This window comes from Pteropus vampyrus, unplaced genomic scaffold (assembly GCF_000151845.1).
Source record: "Pteropus vampyrus isolate Shadow unplaced genomic scaffold, Pvam_2.0 Scaffold552, whole genome shotgun sequence".
Classification (NCBI taxonomy): Eukaryota; Metazoa; Chordata; class Mammalia; order Chiroptera; family Pteropodidae; genus Pteropus; species Pteropus vampyrus.
The window spans coordinates 273760-281476 of NW_011889333.1; positions in this window are offsets into that span (position 1 = coordinate 273760).

The window sequence follows — 7717 nt, forward strand, 5'->3', positions numbered from 1 at the left end:
TAGCAGAAGGTTTGGAAAATACAGTGGATTTGGGCGTATGGATGTATTTTCGTGTCTCAGTAGGGTAGGGTACGCAGAATGATGGCAAAGTAGTCAAATTGACGAATGTACCTGGAAGCCCTGCAAGCTCCTAATCCTCAGAGATTTTCACAGCATCCCTAAACATTTAGCAATGTAGCAGGAGACTTTCAGGATCTTTCTGTCCTGTCAAAACTTTGATAAATAAACACATTCTGGTGAACAGAGGCTGTATTAATATTCAATCCTTGCATTCCTAAGTCCACAGATGTTAAATGCAGGACTTCCACAATATCGTCATCAAATGCTTTCATAGTAGAAAGCATTTAGAAAGGATAGAGCTGCTTTCTGATTTCACATGTAAGGAGCTTGAAAGTCGCCACTCTGTCCTAGCGACAAGAAAAAAGATAAATAGACTGAAAATCGACAACTCTTTTTGTATCTAAACACAGGGCAAACCTCTGCCCCCAACATTGGAGAGACAGACAGGCAAATACAGGGAGTCATAATTTACCAGAACAGAGACTCATGATTCACATTTATTATTTATATTAATATATTTATATTCAGTATTGAAATTCAGACTTATATCTTTTACCTCTAATGCTATTCTTTACCCTCTCTTCCGATTTAAAACCTTCACTCATCTTTCATGCTTCCCACAACGTTTCCCCCCGCCATCTTTGGGGAAGTATCCAGTTCTGACATTCTGCATGAAGGGGAAATTCCTAGACCTCCGTTCTTAAGATGCGATGAATGAGCCATCCCAACAATGTCATGACCAGAGAGAATTTCTCTGCGCCTCAGTTTTCCCACCTATCCAAGTATAACCTTGAAAATGGCCTTTCCAATTATGAACACAAACTCTCTGTACTCTTTTCAATATTTTTGTAAGTCTAAAACTATTGGAAAAGGTTTACTTTAAAAGACAGCAGGATGTAGTGAGAATTAGGAGAACGTTTCAATGAGTTGGTAATGGTCTGAATTAGGGACATATCAGTGGAGAAGAAAGAACAGAGTTAAGTTTTGAAAGCTGGTTCAACATGACTTGGTGACTATGTTAGGGGAAAAAGGAAACTGGTGAGAGATAGAGAAGTGATTACATTATTAGCGAACAGCCGAACAAGTCCTAATCCAGATCCTATGCCTCTTTAGGACCATTAGCTGCATGGCATATAACATATGCAAGAGCCCATCTGAAAAATCACAGGGGAATAATTAAAACATGGGGCATTGTGATGGACTAGAAGTAGAAAAAAGGATGTGGATAAGAGAGGAACTATGAATTTTGGTTGATTAGATCAAGGGCCATGGAAAAGTAGAGACCAAAGATAGCTTTAAGCTTAAGATTGGAAATGATGCTCATGCTTTCACGGGACCAGAAGTTTGGCAAAAGAGGTTTGACAGGAAAGATGATCAGATTTGTTTTATAAAGTATGTCTGAAATGATGTCAGGCATTCAGTGGAAATGCTTCATCGTAGAATAAAGCCAGGTAGAGTCTAGAGACATATACCATGCATCTAGAGATGTGAGAAAGACTAAAACGAGCACTTGAATCGTTAAGAATGAATTAATAAAATGCGAGAGGTTAGTTTCAGAGTGATAGGATCAGCAGCCAGAAACTGCTCCCATTGTTTGTTCTCTTCACATACTCTCCCTCTTGCTGTAGCTGTTCCATATCCATCCGATATTTCCTCATTTGAAATGTGGTTAGTTATATAATACTGATCTTTTGTCCCCAAATATATGCCTCTTCCTTTAGCTATAGATTTTTTCTGTTTTCATATTTCACAAAATCATATTCTTTTCTTCCAGTAAACACATTTCTCAACTGTAATGCTTCCTTGTTTTCTGTTTGAATATTTAGTTACTTATTGCCAGAGAGGAATCAGTGCCAAGTTGGAAGAAGAGCAAAGCTTCTGGGAAGTGAGACTGAGAGCCCCATCAACAAGCAAACAGCAAACCTTGTTGCCCAGATGGGAGATATTTACAACTGTTCTGGGCCCTACGCAGGTGGTCTCCAACACTGACGGCGTGCCCTTTTTCACAAAGTTAATAAATATAAGAGCAGTTCAGAAGTTTCCTATAAATTAAATATACATTATATAAAGCTTTTACCAATAAGAGGAAAGAGAAAGGGCAGGAAGTTGATCTCAAGTTTAACGTGAGCTAAAGTATGGCAGCCGAAGCAGTAATAACCATGCATGGAACTTTTCGTGTCATGGTCTGAGCTGTGAGCTCTATATGCATCACCGTCTTTATTCCTCATGACAATTCCATGAAGGAAGGATAGGTCCACATTCCTAATTCCTAATTCCAAACCCCACAGAACTATGAAAAACAAGTTTTTGTTTTATTCTTTAAATCATTTGACGGCAAAACCTGTCGAGATGATTAAAGGCTATATATTTTGTTTTCTTATTACCGTGTGTTTGATTAGCGGGTACTACCCTAGACACCACTCAGTTTTCTGCAATGAACAGTATATGCATCATATGACTTTCCTAAAATTTAAAAAAAAAAAAATCTGAATTCTAAAACTCATCTGGAACCAGAGGTTTTGGAGAAATGATTGTGAAAATTGAGGGTCAGAAATGTGAAGTATGGCTTAAAGTTACACAGGCAGAGATTGGAACTGAGGTCTGTTGTTCTCTGGAGACTGGCCTTTTAATCAGTATGTAACGTGCTGGAAATGTTACCTTGAAAGCTGGCACCAGAATTTATCTTAGGGAAAGAACTGTCTTTTGGGGGAAAATGCCCTGAAAAGAATTTATTGGGCGTGGTATCTTAAGAACCTAGGTGTCAGTTGGTTCTGCATTAGACAAAGAAAGCAACTGGTTGTTTCATTCTAGAGTGGAGGGGGTAGAAAACAGAGAGAAGGAGAAGCAGCAACCAAACATTTGTGTGATTGGCTTCTGCTTGGAGGAAAATAAAGGCTGATGTGTTATTTTACAGTAGTTTGCTGTCTGGTATGTGATGCAATGCCCTCCACCATTCCTTTGCAAGCTTGTTAAAGTCTACTGTGCCCACAAATGCTTAAAGTAAATGGATTATTTTCCCCCATTTTATCAGGAGCCTCTAGATTGAACATTGTGCTTAACTCTAGAGATTTGAAAAAAAAAAAAGTCATACATCCAGGAGTTTAGTCTAATAGAAGAGTGAGAAAAAAATGAAAAGTTAGAATTCTTGGTTTAATGTTCTGTAATAGAAGCATGCATAAGTGCAGGGTAGGAACAGATAAAGGAGCATCTCTTACTGCCTAGTAGAGCACCATTATCCAAGCTACGCATCTGCTGGGGCAGTCAAAGACTATCTTCACATAACACTGCAAAGTGGTTCTGTAATACTATCATCTGGAAATATACTACTAGGATTCCCAAGGCCGGAAGAAATTTTCCTCTTGAGTCCTACAGTTGCTTTTCATCTTCCTTAGCAGTCCTGATTTAAAAATATGATCATCTCAAGCCATCTTCTTCCTTTATTACCTCCACAGTAAATAATTATCATTTGACTTTTATGTGTTGAATACGGGAAGGCTCTATAAAGGGTTTATGACACTATTTTCTCTCCACTCTGGTAAATGATTAAAGAAACTAAGAAGTTTGAGCCTGCAGAAAAGAGTATTTAGAATGGGCCTAGTAGTTGCCTTCATAAATCTGTATTTGAAGTTTATTGTTTCCTATCTTAAAACTCTTTATATCCCTCAATCCACTTTCAGCAACAGCCTCTATTTCCCACTCTCTTTGGAGAATAACTTCTTGAAGTAGTTATGTTTTCTTTGTCTCTATTTCTCCTGTTCTGCTTACCTTCTAAGTTACTTTAAATGAAATTTACATATTCCTTCTACCAACACAAAACACATAAGTCTAATGAAGTACTTGTTGAATAAAAAAGGACATCAGTTATAAAGTTTCCAAGTGTTGAGGAAGTGGTAAGGTTGAGGCACGTCCCCATCTGGTTCACCCTAGATGATCAGATATTCCTAGTGTCAGCAAAGGAATAGAAGTGAGAAAAGAAACTTAGCATATCATGTGAAGGAAAAAAAAGACGTAGGTAAATTTTGTGTAGTAAAGTAAGTAAAAGTATAACTTTGAGTTGGAAGATGATTAAGGAGATTTTAGACACCACCATTAGAGTTTTGCACACAGCGTGAGAGAGAGGGTACCAGTCTTTAGGCCATTGCCGTGGTCAGACTGTCCCGGAGTAACATTCCAGGTAGTCCCCTTTAAAAAGCACAAAGCCAAGATGGAAGTGTCCTGAGGAAGAAAGACTTGAAGCAATATCAAACGAGTAGTCAACAGACTAGGTTATCTCATGCAAGAGAAGATCTGAGTGGAGTACAGTCATTATTAACAAATATTTGAAGGAGGATCATGGCGATAACAAAGCAGAATTATTCTGAGGTCAAGGACTAAGAAAAATAGATGGAAATTCCGGAAGGACAGGTTTCAGCTCTATATAAGGACCCGCCAATCCCTATGTACCCCTGAAGTATTTAAGCATTGGCTAGATGCCCACTAGTAGATAGATGAGAGTTAAATACCAGATCGAGAGTTGGAACAAATGATTCTTATTCTTCTCAGTTGTATGAGGAACACAGTTATTCTGTAGAACAATTGCAAACCTTGGAAAGGTATGTTGAGACAGGCAGCTGACATTCACTTTGCCTTAAAACTGTGTTATTAAAAAAGTAGTATTTGTATTCCCTAAGGTGATGATGGTGATGATGGTGATGATAATACAACGATGATGTTAAAACAGCCACGATTGGAATGCTGAGGAATATCTAAGCCCAGTTCCTGACACCTGTTCCTGACACTCAGTTCCTGACAGCACATGCTCATCGCCATTGTCCCCAACTTTCTCTGACTATAAAAAAACAAGCCCAAGAAAGAGAAGAATATTTCAACACAAGTTGGATTCTCAGTGGTATCAGTAAAAGACCTATTTCAGTGAGACCAACCTGGTCTGAGATGGATCAGAGTAGATTTTCCCTAGCCACAGGATGGGCCTCTACGAAATCAAGAAATATTAGCCAATAGCAAAGACAAGACATCACAGAGGGTAAGTTGCCATCTACTGTGCATAACAGTTAACAAAGGTAGTGCATGTATGAGGTGCAAATAGTATTATATAGAGAGAAAAACACATCAGAAGAATGGTCTAGTATCATATCCGAGCAAGGATAGACAAAAGAGAATAGGATGCAGAAAGTTACCCACAATTATATGACCAACTCGTTTTTGACAAGAGTAATGTTGCATTGTGATGAGGGAAAATGGTAGTTTTAATCGTGAAAATTGATTGACAAATCAATGCTAAAAAATTTTCAGTGTTAAAAAAGATTCAATAATCTTGACTTCTATTTACATCATCCACAAAAATTAATTATAATGGATTGCAGGGCTTCTAGAATTATATATACCACCTTCATAATCTCGGGGCAGGCAAAATTTTCTTAAACAGGATACAAAAAAAACCCAGTAACAATGATGAAAGAAAATTGCTAAATTGGGCTCAATTAAAATTAAGAATCTTCATTCATCAAATGATATCATTAAGAGGAGGAAAATGTAAGACACTCAGTAGAAGATATATTTAAAAGAAATTGAAGCTAGCGGAGAGGAGACTTTGCAAAACATGAGACAGGTTTCCAGTGGCAATATTAAATTAGGAATCAAGGCATCCTGAGGCTTAAGCCGTGCTCTAACCATGTCATTAAGCTTAAATTAACTGTTTAAAGGTGTAAAGTGGTAGGGCATAAAGAAGTGTATTAGGAAGATTAATCAAGAAATTTGAAGTCAGATATACATTATACACACACATATATGTATGTATATATAATGTATACCTATATATGCATATCTGTATGCATATCTTTAAATGTATATATCATAAATATGTCAGTATTTTATATAAATATATATGACATATGTCATATATGTCATATATATATACACAGGAGTATTTGATCTCTGTGACCAGGAACATGACAACTAAAATATGTTGCTTCAGTTTTCTTGTTTGCAAAATGAGAATAATAATGCTGTAGGGATTAAAAATGATGAAAATAAAGTAGCACAGTGCCTGGTGTAGATGCTTTTGAAAATTTTCAGCAGTAGTGTAGTGGTAATAATTATAGTTATATGATGATGTAATTAATACACTTTTTATTTAGTGATAGCTTTATGAACTGGCATAAGAGATAAAAAGAGAGGGGAAATTGTTACTAATTGATTCAAGTACCACAGATATTTTAGCCAAGCTTTATAGAATGGGTACAATGAAACCTGTGGGAACCTGTTTGGAGAGCAAGCAGTGAAAAGGAAACAGAGTCATTAAGAAAAGTTATGAAGTTTCATGAATAATAAAAAATAAGATTAAAAAGCAAAGATACAGCTAAGTCAAAGAGGTCTTTAAATGTTAGGTTAAATACGTTAGGCTCTATATCTCTAGTTTCTGTCATTTTTCTTACTAGTCAAAACTTGGGCACAAGGTGAAAAAGGTGAAAGGGAATAAGAGGTACAAACTTCCAGTTATACAATAAATAAACCACAGGGATGTAATGTACAAACAGGGAATATAGGCAATAATACTGTAATGACTTTATATGGTGAAAGATGATTACTAGACTTATCGTGGTGATCACATCTTAAGGTTTATAAATGTTGAATTACTACATTCTACACCTGAAACTAATGTAACATTGTATATCAATTATACTTTAATAAAAAACAACTTGGGCATAGGATGTGAAAATCAACAGGTGCCTAATAAACATCCCTATTCTGGCAAGTATTATCAACAACCATTTGAAAGTTCTCTTAAGTTTTGTCATTATTCTTTATTCAGGTGAATAATTAGTCCTTGAAACAGAGAGGAGTAGGTCATAATATTTGCCTGAGTTCCCGATGATATACACACGGAGATATGTACACAGAGAGGTAAGGAAGGAGAGATTTACGCAAACCCAGGCCATGTAAACACATTAAATATGACTAAACAGTCTAGCACAGTAGCAGACTTGTTTCACCGATGCACACTCCACCCCCTACTGCAGACAATATTTATTTTGTCAAGACATTGATCATGCGAGGCCTAAATGTGCCATCCATTATTTCAATCCATGGAAGGAAGAGTGATATTATTATCAGCTAGCAATAATTATTTTAAGGAAAATTGAAGATAAAAATTTTGTACAGATTTTTTACTCTTCTAGGTTTATTCTCATGTCAAATGAATACATTATAATATTCATTTTTGTAGCTGAGGAAAATGATTTACCCCAAATCACACGACAGTTGAAATGGCAAATTTGTAACTGGAGCCAGATCTGTCTCTTCATGTTCTCTTCAATTTGTTGCCTCCAAAGAGCCATTTCCCATTAGAAATTTTAGGGCCAGTTTCTAACTTGAATTTTATCCTAGTTTTATAGCATTAAGAAAATCAGATTGTATGGACTCCATAGGATATCATCATAGTGAAATGTTTTTCAAACTACAAGTCAGAATTGGAGAACTATGAGAGAGAACAGAATAGAAAGTACGAGAATCATCACACATAATAAGGCTACATTTTGCTTCTCAACAATTTTGTTTGTTCACGCATACGTATACATACACTAAGCCATGACACAAGATTTATTTTTAACTTTGAGTCCACAGTCAAAATGTGTAAAAATCATTGTTTGGTGGGAAG